Consider the following 14,492-nt stretch of genomic DNA (forward strand, 5'->3'; position numbering starts at 1 on the left):
TAGTGAAAAGGGAGGCCACCTTATAACTTTCTTTTTTTGCCATCCAAATTGAGATAATTTTATCCCATCTTTACTTCCATCCTCATTTTTAAAGGAGTGATCCATGTCTCCCTCCCCCCCTCAAAAAACAAAAGAAACTCTTCTTCCACTTCTGCTGTTGGTCCTGCAATCACCCCAGAGTCTTTTTAGGGTGTTGCTTAAATGGTTGCCCTTTTTACCTTGTTTCATGTCTTCAAATCAGAAAACTTCATCATGTTTCCCTCGTATCTGAAAAGACTTCTCTTTTTTTTTTTTTTAATATATTTTATTGATTTTTTACAGAGAGGAGGAGAGAGGGATAGAGAGCTAGAAACATCGATGAGAGAGAAACATCGACCAGCTGCCTCTTGCACATCCCCTACCAGGGATGTGCCAGCAACCAAGGTACATGCCCTTGACCGGAATCAAACCTGGGACCTTTCAGTCCGCAGACCGACGCTCTGCCACTGAGCCAAACCGGTTTCGGCTGAAAAGACTTCTCTTAACTTGCTCTCATTCTTGATGCCTCTTCCCCCTTTCTCTGCAAATTATTTTCCAATAGATTCATGAGTTTCTTTTTAACGTGGCTGTTACCCTTCTTCCTTGATATCATTTTCCACTCTGTAAAATCCCCTAGTGTGCCAGGCTCAGCATCGCTCTCACTGGAATTTTTTTGTGCGTCTTTGAGTAGGTCTCGGGCTGCTGAAAATGCTTATCTTCCACCTTAAATACCACTCATTTCCTTCACATGTCTTCTTGTGTCAGCCTCTCTCCCGGAGTGACCTCGTCCTCTCACTATAATATTGTTAGCCACAGTTGATACTTCCTAAATTTTTATCTCTAAAATCTTCTCTCCTCAGCTACAAACCCATTTTTTCTGTTTCTACCTGCAGGTATCACAGACACTATAAACTAAAGGTTTCCAAAGTAAACACGTTCTCCCCTTTCCCCCTCTCACCCCATTTTTCCTCTACTTTTCTCTTCAAAAGCAAGAAACCAATTGCCCCCCAAACAAAACAAAAAGAGCCTGGTTCTGTCCTCTGGACGAGAAGACCCACTCAGGTTGTGCAGAATACCTTGAAGGAACTAGTTTTCCACTTGCTGAGATCTCTTCTCTTGAATGGGGTGAAGATGATGGATGTGTTGCGGGTAGCCTTCTGGAAAGTACCATGTGAGGTTTGGGTTTCTTGCTTAGTATTCTGTCAGCAGCTTTGTAAGGAACATGCACTATATCACGCTCTTCAGGGCAAGCTTCCACACATACACCTTCATGCCTGCTTCGTGCTGATGTCCAGCCAACATTTTTGTTTCCATTATAAACCTAAGATATAAATGCCTTCCTTCTTGATAGTTTCATCCAAGTTTCCTTTCGGTTCATACAGTAAATCTGGGATTAAAAAAAAATATATATTTATCTTGGGATAGGAACTTTTTATGTCAGCATCCTAGACATCGTTTTTACAGATCTTTGGACAACGTTTCGTTCACCCACATTCTTAATCAGTTTTAAATTGGCAGAGATAAAAATCTTTGACACTCAGAAACGAAGGTCTGAAGTGTGAGTAGAGAAAACGAGTTCAAACTGGAAACCAGTAATACCTGCTCGGCCTGTGCTTTTAACTGCGACTGGGCAGATTCTCCACAGGATCCACCTTGGGGAACCTCCTACTCCATGCGGTTTGTAATGTCTTTTATCTCCTAAAACTTCTGTATATTTTGGTCAGACGATTCAAACACAGAAACCACTTAAGGGGGTGTGGTGACTTCCTAGTTGTGCCGTGAGCAGGTTGAAGAGGGCTCACAAAAAGGGAAAATCATTGGTACCGTCCCAAGTACCATTATTTAATAACTTTTGGTTTTCATTTGCGCTGTATACAGAAATGTGGAAGATGTAATAGCTTTTCACTTCAGTGGCCAAGATTTATGGAAGGCCAACTCCAGAGGCACTGGGATAGGCTCCTTAGAGAATGCAGATGGAATAAAAGGCCCGTTCCCGCATGCATGTGCTGGACAAGTTTCCAGATTAGGAAACTGGATTTAATTGAGAAACGATTTTATCCTGAGCGAGTGGTTAACCAGGATGATCTGGTTTAAATCCAAACCTGTCTGTCCATTGCTCACCAAAGTACCAGCAGTGATGGGCCCTGGGTCCCCAAGGCTTACTTCCTGGCTTTTGCATTGTCCCTCCTACCACTTCAGTACTTCCTGTCAAAGAGGAATAGAATATTAGCAGTTGTGGATAATGTCCCTATTGTAATTACTTTCACATTGTACACGAATGGCCTATTGGAACATAAAAATATGATCCAGAAATTATGCATCTTGATTCCAACATTTTGCTTTATATTGAAACCAACTAGATTAATATTGAGCCTGAACAAAAGGACTCCTCTTCAAGTATTGAGAGGAAGCCAATTAGTGGGCCCTGTGTATCTAAGTCAGAATTAAGAATTCCCTTCCACGCTTTCCAGAAATAATATTCTGAAGTGGTGGTTTCCAGCATTTTTAACTACTAAATAGTTAATGCAAGGATTTTTCAATTGGTCGATTTGATTTTGGAAGCTGTTGTAAGATGTGGAACTAACGCTCTGTAAGACCTGTTTACTATTTAAAACATAGTTTTTATTAAGATAATCTAATCTTTTTTGAAAGTCTACCCATGATTAAGATAAATATTTAAAAACTATTGTACTCAGATAACAAAGCTACTTTTAGGACAAGATACTCTGGGATTATGAAGACAGACTTTGGAATCAGAAATACCCTGGGTCTGTATTCCAGTTTTATCCTTATTGAATACTAGAGGCCTGGTGCAGGGATTTCTGCACCAGTGGGGTCTCTCAGCCTGGCCTGCACCCTCAGGGGATGTCGGCCTGCTGGTTTCGGAGGGACCCCACCCGTGCAGGAATCCATGCCGCTAGTATGCATATAAGATCTTTGGTTAATCTCTTCCCCCTTAGATTCAATCCTTCTGTTCCGTGTTCCCAACCCTGTGCTTTGAGCATCTGCCCCCTAGTGGTCAGTGTGTGTCATATAGGTAGATGTCATTCAGCAAATCATTTAACCTCTCTGAATTTCAGTTTTCTCATCTGAAAAATGGGGACACATCTGATTTATAGAATGGTTAGTTGTAAGGGCTACATAACAACTTGTGTTGTACAAATTAAGTACTCAATAAGCAATAGTTTTTGGGAGGGGGCGTTCCTTTCTATTGAATTAAAGTAAAATGTGTACACTTTTTTATAGACGTTATCATGAAGGTATGAAAAAATTGGTCTCTTAAATACTTAAGCTCTTTCATGTGTTTTATGACATGGTGGAGTTTTAGAATTCTAATTAAAGGGAGCAAGAAATGCAAACGGTACTTACTCGATAGAAACATATAAGGCATTCTGTCTTCCAGGTCTTTGTACTTTCACAAACATTAGTTCCAACATTTTGCTTTATATTGAAACCAACTAAATTAATATATATTTTTTAAAATATATTTTTATTGATTTTTTACAGAGAGAAAGAGAGAGGGATAGAGAGTTAGAAACATGGATGAGAGAGAGTTATCGATCAGCTGCCTCTTGCACACTCCCTACTGGGGATGTGCCCTCAACCACTGTACATGCCCTTGCCTGGAATCGAACCCGGGACCTTTCAGTCCGCAGGCCAACGCTCTATCCACTGAGCCAAACCGGTCCCGGCCTAAATTAATATTGAGCCTGGACAAAAGGACTCCTCTTCAAGTATTGTGCCAGTGAAATTGGTATTATTATTCAGGATGTTTTACAGAAGGAAACTGAGGCAAAAAGAGACCAGCGATTGCCCAAGGTCACCCAGGTAGCAAGTGGTGGGATTGGGATCTGGCTCTAAAGTTCTTATTCTTTTCTTTTTTCCCCCCTATATATTTTTACTGATTTCAGAGAGAGGAAAGGAGATAGAGAAGCATCCATGATAAGAGAGAATTGTTTCTCAGCTGCCTCCTGCTTGCCCAAAATGGGGGTCAAGCCCACAACCAGGGCCAGAGCACATGCCCTGACCAGGACTCGAACCATGACCTCCTCCTGGTCGAAGCTCACCCTGAACCACACTGGCTGGGCTAAAATCCTTATTCTTAATGCTACTGTGCAGCCTCTTCCTGTGTGCTCTTTCCTCTCCCCCCCCTCCCCCGCCCGCCCCCTATAAATTGTGGGTGGGCTTAAAAAAACAAAAATAGTAGCAGTTCTTTTCTGATGTCAAAACATAAAAGGAAAAAAATACTGAATTAGAGCAGGGTTGAAGAATTGTATAACCTAAATTTAACACTTGGCTTAATTTTATCTAGCCTATTCCAGGTATTATTGATCTCATTGAAGCAATGCAGTTACGCAAACACATCAAGGTACTAAATGTCTTGTACCTAATGTTTTATACCTAAATGGCGAAAGATAACAGTGCTGCCTCATTACCTCTTCTGCTTTTGCCTCTCTTTCATAGGAGTGTCTGGCCACCTTTTCCTGGTAGGAGCTTTGTGTCTGTCTCAGCGTGCACACATTGGTATTGATTGTTACCCCTGAATCGTCTGCCGCTGACTTACCTTAGCTGCCTTACCTTAGCTGCCTATGGCTGTGGTCCAGGGACTCCCCTCCCTGGCACCTATGCAGAGGTTGTCCGCAGTCCGGGGCAAGTTCCAGGTTATGACTTGCTGGCCTTCTCATTTGACTAAATACCAAGTTTTCATGTTTGTAGCTATTTTGTTTAGGTAATGATAAACTGAACTTAAAAAAAAAAAAACACAAAAAAAACCCACCCATATGTTTCACCTTTTTTTTTTTCTTTTGAAGGGAGCGGTGACCATGGAAACATACATGTAGTTTTTTTTAATTATTTGGACCGTTTGACCTTTGATGTGTCACTTTTTGTGACTCCTCTGTTACGCGGTCAACATAACATTTTGTTTAACAAGTTCATTATATAAGTTGTTGGCTTTTAAACTTCTTTTTCTATAATCTTTTCACCACCAGAAAATAAGAAGTGACTAGAGAGAAGTTGTTAGCCTATATTTATTGAGACAAATACTCCCTGCTGCCTGTGAATTCAGCAGACTGATACTATTCACTCACCAAAGCCCCACCTCTCCCACCTCATCGCTTACCCAATTGTTATATCTGTTTACGAGATCTTTTCCCTTTTACAACCTATACTTTGCGTACAGATCAGTGATGAAAGCCATCTCCAGGGTAACCTTGAAGCAGTCATCTGATTTCAGATTCTTCTGGAAACCAACAGGCGCTGAAAAGAGTGTTTGTCTATCTGAAGGGGTGAACTGAATGTAGCTACTTACTCGTAACATGGACAACGTGGGGGCAGATGCACTCATTTATTTGATTTAAGAAGCTAGGCAAAGAGTAGTCTTGATTTTGGCGTTGACTACTCTTTGCATAGCTTAGGACTCTGCAAGTCTTTTGAGAGTTGTTGCCATGCCCTCCCCCCACCCCATCCCACACTCCACACACACACACACACACAATTTTTTTTTTTTTTTTAACATGGCTATGGGCAGATTCAGTCTTGATGCTGAGATAAATTTTTTTTGCAATTCTTACCTATGCTGATAGCTTTTAGGTTTTGAAATCCTATCTGTTCCCTACTACTGGTTTGGCCTGTTACTTACTTCACCTCATTTCTTCCATTCATAATATGCATTCGATCAACCAAAAGATGTTTATTCAGCCTCTGCATTGCACGAGATGGGTTCGTCACTGGGGTGATGGTGCTGAGCAGACACAGATGTCCTGGTGGAGTCTTCGTGTCAGTGAGGGAGACAGTCACTAACCCAGGTTATGATTGTGAAAAGCCTCGTGAAGGAGCGGCTCACAGTGTCCTAAGTCCCATTCTGACTGAATTGAGATCCAGGTCCACAGGATATATGGGAAGTACTTGGGCAAAGAAGGAAAGGCAGTTTATTGTCAGCACAGGAAATAGTTGGCCAACAGGCCTATGGGAGGAGGCATGATGGGTTGCAGAACTCAAGGGAGAGTGTGTCTGGAGAGAGTAGACAGAGAAGTCTGGGGCAGGCTGAGGCGGAGAATTAGGCTGGTGTCATACCAAGCAGGACCATGCAGGCCACAGTAAAGAATTTTGCGTTTATCCTCGAAGCAAAAGGGGGGCAAGATCACACTTTTCTAATGTACATTATGATTGTTTTCATGTCAGTGAATATGGACCTCATTCAATTTTTTTTAATGGCAATAGATTATTTCATTGAACAGATGGAATATAATTTAATGTACTGATGTTGGTGGGTTTTCGGTTTTTGCTATTACAATACTGAAGTGAATATCCTCGATAAGAAAATTGTTTTTGTAGGGTAAGTTATTAGGAGTGAAATTTTATGGTAAAAAGGGTGTTAGCCCATTTTTAAGGTTTTTATACACATTCCTATATTGGTCTCCATATTAGTTGCTCTCAACATCCGTTTTTATTCATTATGTTTAGTTTGTTTCTTATCACTATCAAGTATGTTTTTAATTTGTATTTTGACTATCATGTATTTATTCCCAGAGAAGTTTTTTGTTGTTGTAGTAAAATCTCGGTCTTTTCCCTTTTTTGATCTCTGCTTTTGGTGTCATACCTGGATTTACCCTTAGATTATAAATATAACTATAGCTATATTTCCTTCCATATGATTATGTCTTTGTTCTTCATATTTACATTTCTACTTCATCTGGAAATTATTTTGCATACAGAATCTTACTTTTCGCCAAGTTGTTGGTTAGTTGTCCCAGCAGCATTCGTTGTTGCTGCTTTTAATACATGGCAATATGTGAACATGTCTAAAACTATTACAAAGTATTTTAAAATATCTTTATAATTCAGTGATTAGGATGGTGTAAGGTTAAAAGTATCCATCCTCTGGGCCACTTGAAGCAGAGAGCCGCATGGCGATAAACAAAAGGTTTACCATGTCATAGAGAAGGTGAGGTCCTTTTTATTGGCTCTGAGGGCATGGTATGCTTTGAGATTTGGACAATCCTCTCTACTTCTAGCTGGTCCCCAATTATATAGGCTTACATCTAATTTATCTGAGCTTCTATTTGGCTGCTAGTCCCTGTACCCTGTGCCATCTCACACTGAGTCAGGGGGGAGGTGAGTATACCTGCCAGGCCGAGTGCTGATTGAAGCTCAAATAGGTTCTTTTTTTTTTTTTTTTTTTTTTAACTTCTGGGGTTTTTTTTTGTTTTGTTTTTTGTTTTGTTTTGTTTTTTGTTTTGTTTTTTTTTAATATATTTTATTGATTTTGTACAGAGAGGAAGGGAGAGAGATAGAGAGTTAGAAACATCGATGAGAGAGAGTCATCGATCAGCTGCCTCTTGCACACCCCCTACTGGGGATCTGCCCGCAACCAAGGTACATGCCCTTGACCGGAATCGAACACGGGACCTTTCAGTCCCCAAGCCGACGCTCTATCCATTGAGCCAAACCGGTCTCGGCTCAAATAGGTTCTTTTTAGTGGAAATCAAGATCATGATAACTCTAGGGACTTTTTAAAAAAAATAGCACTTTATTTCATTTTAATTTCTTTAAGTTACCATGAAAAATAACCAAAGTCCTTGAGTGTCACTATGCATGTTATTAACACCATTTTCTCCATCAATTTACTCAACGTGCCTCGAGCAGGTCTGTCTAGGTGCAACAGTTCTAAGGTCTCCAAAAGAAGAAAGCGGGAACCTTTCTTGCTTGCTTGCTGTGCTGTCCATTGGAACCACCCATCTAGCTTCCTAGGCTCACAGTCATAATAACATTCTATATATAATAAAAGCCTAACATGCAAATTGCACCCTCGACCACTCATTGTGATGTGCGCTGACCACCGGGGGGGGGGCGGCATGGAACATGCCAGGCAATGGCAATGTGGCACTGGCAGCGGGTGGCAGTGGAAGTGCTGCCGGCCCAAATGGGCCCCCTACGGGCCTCGACAAGAGTGGGACCACGGCAAGATGGTGGAGCAGGTGAGCTGGTTGCACCAGGCCAAGGCAAGTGCAAGTGGAACCTGATCGCCCCTCCAACAGTGACCAGCAGTGGCAGTGGGGGGTGGGGCCCCGCCCGGCTCCCAGGCGCTGAGGGAGCCGGGTTGGGCCCGATCACCCTACAGACATTGACTGGCAGCAGCAAGGGGCAGGGCCAACTCCCTGCACTCGATCACCCCACAGACTCAGGAGCCCAATGACTCAGGCAGAGGAGAGTGCGCGGGGCCCAGAGGCCACCTGGGACCTGCCCTTCCATGCCAGACTCTGGGCCTAGGAACCACACCCAGGCACAAATTTTGTGCACCGGGCCTCTAGTAATAAATACTTGTTTAGGTTTCTTGGGCTGCAACGTCAAGTTATTTGTTATAACTGGTTATTGAAAGGGTTCTTGGAAAGCCTGCAGTGTTAAAGGAATTGCTGCACCGCTGAACTTTAGGTAGGGCAGGAATCTGGGGTGCTGAACCTCCTCTGGAGTGCTTTCATTAAGGTGACACAGCTCTGACCATCTCAGATCCCCAAGAGAGAATCTCATTGCTGGATGGATGGGAGGATAGAGCCATGCGCAGGAGATTGAGTCCTATTCATTTGCGGGTATTGGACTGTTTTTGCCACACTGCAAAAGCAATTTCAGGTTTCGTCCTTGACAGTACAGACACATAGCTTTTGGGGCTCCCCTGAGTGTCGGGAGAATGGTGAGTTGGTGAGCATCCCCAACTAATGTCTACTACATGTTGCTTGGATCTCCTCAATTCCATGAACCTTGCTTTCCTCATACTCTTTTCCCATTTTGCTACACCCCCTACCCCAAAAAACCCCGACCCCGGACCAGCTTTCTGTGCAAAAAAATGAAATCCTGCTGGGGACAGTGACACACCTGTTGAGATGGCCCTTTTCTGCCTGCCATTGGAGAGCTGGAGATTTCCCCAGTCATCGTCCCACTGTACGCAGCCGTGGTTGTGTGCCTTCTTTCTGCCCGTTGGTAATTCTGTACGTACTTCACTGCCAGGCAGTGTAACCATTCCGGTCGAACAGTATGGAATACAGTTAATTAGTGGAGAGACTACTGCTTCATAAAAGCTCACCCTCGTTGAAAGCTTCTATTTGTTTTTCCCTGCCTCCAGCCAGCCCTGAAGGAGTTCTTGATTAGTTTGAATCATAGAGTTCAGTCCATTAAAGCCATATCTTTGGACCAGAGATACTGCTTTGGATTGTCTCCGGGGTATAAACTTTCTCAGATAAATGGAAGGAACCATCTTTTGGCTGCTGGTTGGCTTCATTTCTTTTGAAGTATTGTCCTTGGCTGACATAATGGTTTTTGAGATTTACTTTTCACTTGAAATTCTGTATTTGGATTCTATTGTTGGGACAAACTATATATATTATGTATTTTCTGTTTTGTGTGCAAATTGGCTGTTCTAATACAAAATAGACTTCAGAGTTTCTGCAGCCAAAGTGAGTTATGCCACGTTTATGCCGTGGATGAAACAAATCAGTTGTGGCAAGTGCATTTGTGGAAACCACAAGACTCTGAATTGAAGGCAGTTTATTGCCGTGATTCACAAAGAAGTAGCCTATCTAGCAATTTCTTTTGGGAGGGAGAAATAAGAAGTTGATAGCAATATCTTGGCCTTTGTTTGATTACATTGTAAATTTACCTAAAATTCCACATCTTCCCTTGCATGCCCCCCTTCCCCATCCACACACTTGCACGCACACATGCACACATTCTCATTTTCATAACGCTTTATTAGAAGCAACCACATCAATAAGAAAGCACTTCGCGCGACGGGCAGAGTGTGATAGCAGTGGGTAAATACCGAATTTTGAGACTGTGTTCTATTCAGGAACGCAGCTAAAGGTGAATGGATGAGGGAGATCCAGTGAGTCAGGATCTGCTGGAGGCAACTTGATGACGTGGAAAGAGTTAGCTTTGCAATCAGCCAGACTTGGCTTCGAATCCCAGGCCTGATTCTAGCCAAGCAGCCTCTTCGAGTCTCTTGTTTCTTTCTCCGTAAAGTGAGATTAACAGCTGCCACATAAGATTAAAGTATCACTTTCAAGTTCCTGGCCCATCCTAGTAAGTAGATAGATAAATAACAAAATATAATAGTTAACTATTTTGAAAAGCTTTATCAAAAGTAAGACAAATCGCTTGATTTAATTGCTTTATCTGATTGCTTGATCGTAGTCCTAGAAAGCTTGTGAAATCTCTCCCTCCTCCCATCCCCCCCCCCCTTTTTTTTTAACCCTTAAAGAAAAACTGAGTTATCAGTAACGGGTTTAATAGCTTTGCTAATGTTGTATAGCATTTTGGACCCGGGTGACTGACTTGGTTGTATCGTTGGGCCTTAGTAAAGGTTTCTTCGTTGCTATTTCTTTTCTTCTTCTTTTTTTTTTTTTAATATATTTTATTGATTTTTTACAGAGAGGGAGAGAGAGGGACAGAGAGTTAGAAACATCGATGAATCACCGATCAGCTGCCTCTTGCACACCCCCTACTGGGGATGTGTCCGCAACCAAGGTACATGCCCTTGACCGGAATCTAGCCCGGGACCTTTCAGTCCGTAGGCCGACGCTCTATCCACTGAGCCAAACCGGTTTCGGCCGTTGCTATTTCTTAAAAAAGAAAGAAAGTGATGGCTGTAAACCAAAGCCGCCTCAGATGAATGAAGTCAGTGTCGCTTGCCTAGTTGCCTTCCAGTGATACTACCTGGAAGGGAATCAGAGCCTCTCTCTGTCCAGTGCTGGCCTCACTCAGCCGCTCACAGGGATTTAGATGGCCGTGCTAATTGGCTGCCTCTGTCTACAGTGGTGGATTTCAGTTTCCCTTTGCCTTCCGAAGGCACTTGGATTGAAAGATGTGTCTGTAGTTTAGGGTTAAGATAAACAACTGCATGAAATGCACACATTGAATCTAAGATGAATCCAATCTTGTAAACATTAAAAGGTGAAAAAAATATATAAACCCAGGAAATGCGTGATCTGAAGAACACATTAGTAGATCTTCTGTGGCCTTGGATGTGTTGGTACAATGGAGGTCGTCTGCATCCTACTGAACCATCATGGCTCCCTGTCAGGAGTCCCGGTGAAACCAGGTCAAGGTTTAATTGGGCCTCAGTCTGGTAGACAGAGCTTGGACTGAACATCTTTCTGGGCCATTACTGATAACTCGCAGCTCTTTTTCTTCTACTTAGTGTAACTTTTTCTGCTCTTTTTAAAAATTTAAAAAAATATATATTTTTTTAGAGCAGCTTTGGGCTCACAGCCAAACCAAGAGGAAGGTGCAGAGATTTTTCCACACACTGGTATCTCTCACCTGTACACATCCACAGCCTCCCCTGCCATCATCTTCCCCCATCACAGTCCACCTTTTTGTAATCTTTCATTCCTCCCTCAGTAAGAAATGAATGTTAAGCTCTATATGTAGGGGAAAAGCAACATGTAAAAGAAATTAACAGTTTATCGGTATTTACGATGCATTGTGAACAATGTGTGTCCTGTCTGATCTAGAGCTGCCTCAGCAACCTCTAGCCCTGAGTGAACCATTTCAGGAAGAAGTCTGCGTATAAAGAAACCCTGCATTAAAATACCAAGCAAGATCAGGTGCAGACCTGCTCCCGGTGTGGCGAATTCCCTCTCTTGTCTGTTTCCATTTATTGGTGAAATTCAAGTGTATGGCCATAACCATAGATCAAAAAAATCTATGGTTGGCTTATCTGGAGTGTTTCTCCCCCGCCCCCCCCCCCAAAAAAAAAAAATAAATAAATAAATAAAAGATAAGCCCTGTACTAAACCTACACTTGGGTACTGAAGTTTCTGCGAGTATTTTGTTTCTAAATTGGAATTGAAAACATAGGCATGAGGTAAAAACTTTTAATTGTATGTGGGAGACTTGTGAGGCAGCAATTCAGAAAACTCAGTGACGACAGCATTTTTATGTTTGTCATTGGCTTTAGCTTAATTAAATAGTAGGAATCTCAGTTCAGAAATGGCATAGTTGCACTCTGTTCTGTGAAGGTTTGTTCTTAGCCTCTGAGGTGGAAAATAGGAGGCTGGATAGCCTGTCTGACTTATTGTAGGTGGCATGGTATGTATTTACAGAGGTTAATTTTATTTTTTTTTCAATTTGCATATTACTCTTTTATTATCTAGGATATCCTTAACACATGGACACAGACAATAGTGGGGTGAAGGCTGGGGGACAGGAGTGGGGAAGAGGGCATGACAAGGGAGGGGTGAATACTTTAAACAATAAAGTTTTATAATACTTTAAACTAGGGGTGTCGAACTCAATCAGAGAAGGGGCCAAAATCTAAAATCCAGCCTAAATCGCGGGCCGAATGGTTTACTGAACAGTCATAAACTGTCATTGTGATGGAAACGCAGCGGAGTGCAGTGATGACAGCGCGGTGTGGGCCACATTGCAAGGCTTGGCGGGACGGATTTGGCCCGCGGGCCTTGTGTTTGACACATGTGCTTTAAACAATAAAGATAGATTTTTTTTTTTTGATTTTTTTTTTTTTTTTTTTTTTTTTTTAATTCAGGTAGGGTTGTTTCTGAGGCTGGCTTGGAGGTTAGTTCTGACCCAGGAGGACTCCTTAGAGGTTAATTTTAAACCTGGCTTAAACATACCAAATAGATAATTTAATGGCTTTCTGTGTGTTTCAAGTTTTGATTTTTCAGTTGTATATATGTATTTACAGAGCATCCTCCATCTCCCCCACACCCCTGCCCCATAAACAGACGTAAAGAGGAAAATGGCATCTATGGCTGTCATAAGGTTTTGTTTTAGGGCATTTAAACCTATGTATCAGTAACTTCCTGTACAAAATGAGATTGAGCCGGGACCGGTTTGGCTCAATGGATAGAGCGTCGGCTTGGGGACTGAAAGGTCCTGGGTTCGATTCCGGTCAAGGGCATGTACCTTGGTTGCGGGCAGATCCCCAGTAGGGGGTGTGCAAGAGGCAGCTGATCGATGACTCTCTCTCATCCATGTTTCTAACTCTCTATCTCTCTCCCTTCCTCTCTGTACAAAATCAATAAAATATATAAAAAGAAAAAAAAGACAAAATGAGATTGAAAATCTGACTGCAATGATTTTATAAATAATTTATCATCCTTCATTTCTGGAGTTTACATGTTATTTTTATACTGGCTGTCTTTTCTTATATACTGGGAAGGTAGCTGAATTACTTGGGAGGATGACTGTGTCACAGCCCATATGCTTTGTAAAACCACAGTTGGAAAATCCTCATTTATAATTACAGTCTGACACTATTGCTGATTTCTGATGTCTTGTGGTATTTGGCTAATAAGATAATTGCAAGAAGTTCATAAAATCTTAATCAGCTGAACATGCTTCTGCAGCTGGAGATGTAAAATGAGAACAGTAGCTAGAATAGAGATAGATTTCCTAACCTTTTCCTTTTCCTCTACTCCAGAGAGAAACCCCCAACAGCCTGGCTTGGCTGAGGGCGGGCGGGGGGGGTTCGGAGAGACAGCTTTATTTATAGCTTGAGGACTGTGGCATCAAGTTATGCTTAAAAAGACTGAGATTATTAAGAAGAAATCGATGGAAGGGATGAGCACTTAAAGCCTGTCACAAGACTTTGATAAATGGTTTTGGAAACATGGAGGTCAGCTCCTTCACCAGCCTCTGGAAAGAGTTTAGTGCTTCCTTTCCTCTAAGGATTTAGAGACACCGAGTATTACCCCTGAGCTCCAACAGCATTCGTAAGAATAGCTGCTGTAAGTACGGATTCACCCTGCTAAGAAAGCTTGGTAAGCTGTTCCAAAATTTATGTGGATTTATTTATATTTACATTCTTATTTATATATAGCCAGGACTATTTTTAAAGAGAAGAACAAAGGAGGAAGACTCATACTATCTGACACTAAGACTCGAGATTAAGCCACAGTAATCAAGGCAGTGTGGCATCAAAGGCACACACACACACACACACACACACACACACACACGGCAACAATGGATTGAAATAATTGATTTTTTTCTATTTTCTTTTTTTTTTACAAAGGAGCAAAGGTACTGCATTGGAGAAAGGTTAGTCTTTTTAACAAGTGGTGCTGGGACAATTGTATGTTCACTTGTGAGAGAGAGAGAGAGAGAGAGAGAGAGAGAGAGAGAGAGAGAGAGAGAGAGAGAGAGAACTTTGACCCACTTTATACTTTATATTTCCATGTGAGAAATTTACGGAGAATTTTTGTGAGTTTTATGAGCCAAATACAACATATGCCGAAGAGCACGATCTCAAATGCTCCCGAGAATAACAGTTTTGCAACTCCTTTTATACATTGGAAATTAAGGAGACATGGCACATGGAGGTGGAGAAAGCAAGGTGGTGCTGGATTCCAGAACAGTGAACCAGGGTGTGTGCCCTCTTGAGGGTTAATTACCCCTTCCAGGGGCATTGCTTCTGGACTTTCAAAGTGTGTTAACCTAAATGCACAAAACAGTGG

General features: G+C 42.0%; 1 protein-coding gene and 1 long non-coding RNA gene across 28 annotated transcripts in view; both read left to right on the forward strand.

Moving 5' to 3' along the window:
• PLEKHA5 (pleckstrin homology domain containing A5) overlaps nt 1–14,492 on the forward strand; it is a 203,807-nt gene that overhangs the window by 33,177 nt on the left and 156,138 nt on the right. The window lies entirely within an intron of this gene.
• Nucleotides 6,965–7,580, forward strand: LOC123653159. Its single transcript, XR_006742799.1, has 2 exons — nt 6,965–7,178; nt 7,488–7,580. It is a non-coding gene; the product is annotated as an uncharacterized LOC123653159 (long non-coding RNA).

The sequence above is a fragment of the Pipistrellus kuhlii genome, unplaced genomic scaffold (assembly GCF_014108245.1).
Source record: "Pipistrellus kuhlii isolate mPipKuh1 unplaced genomic scaffold, mPipKuh1.p scaffold_m20_p_3, whole genome shotgun sequence".
NCBI classification, from domain to species: Eukaryota; Metazoa; Chordata; class Mammalia; order Chiroptera; family Vespertilionidae; genus Pipistrellus; species Pipistrellus kuhlii.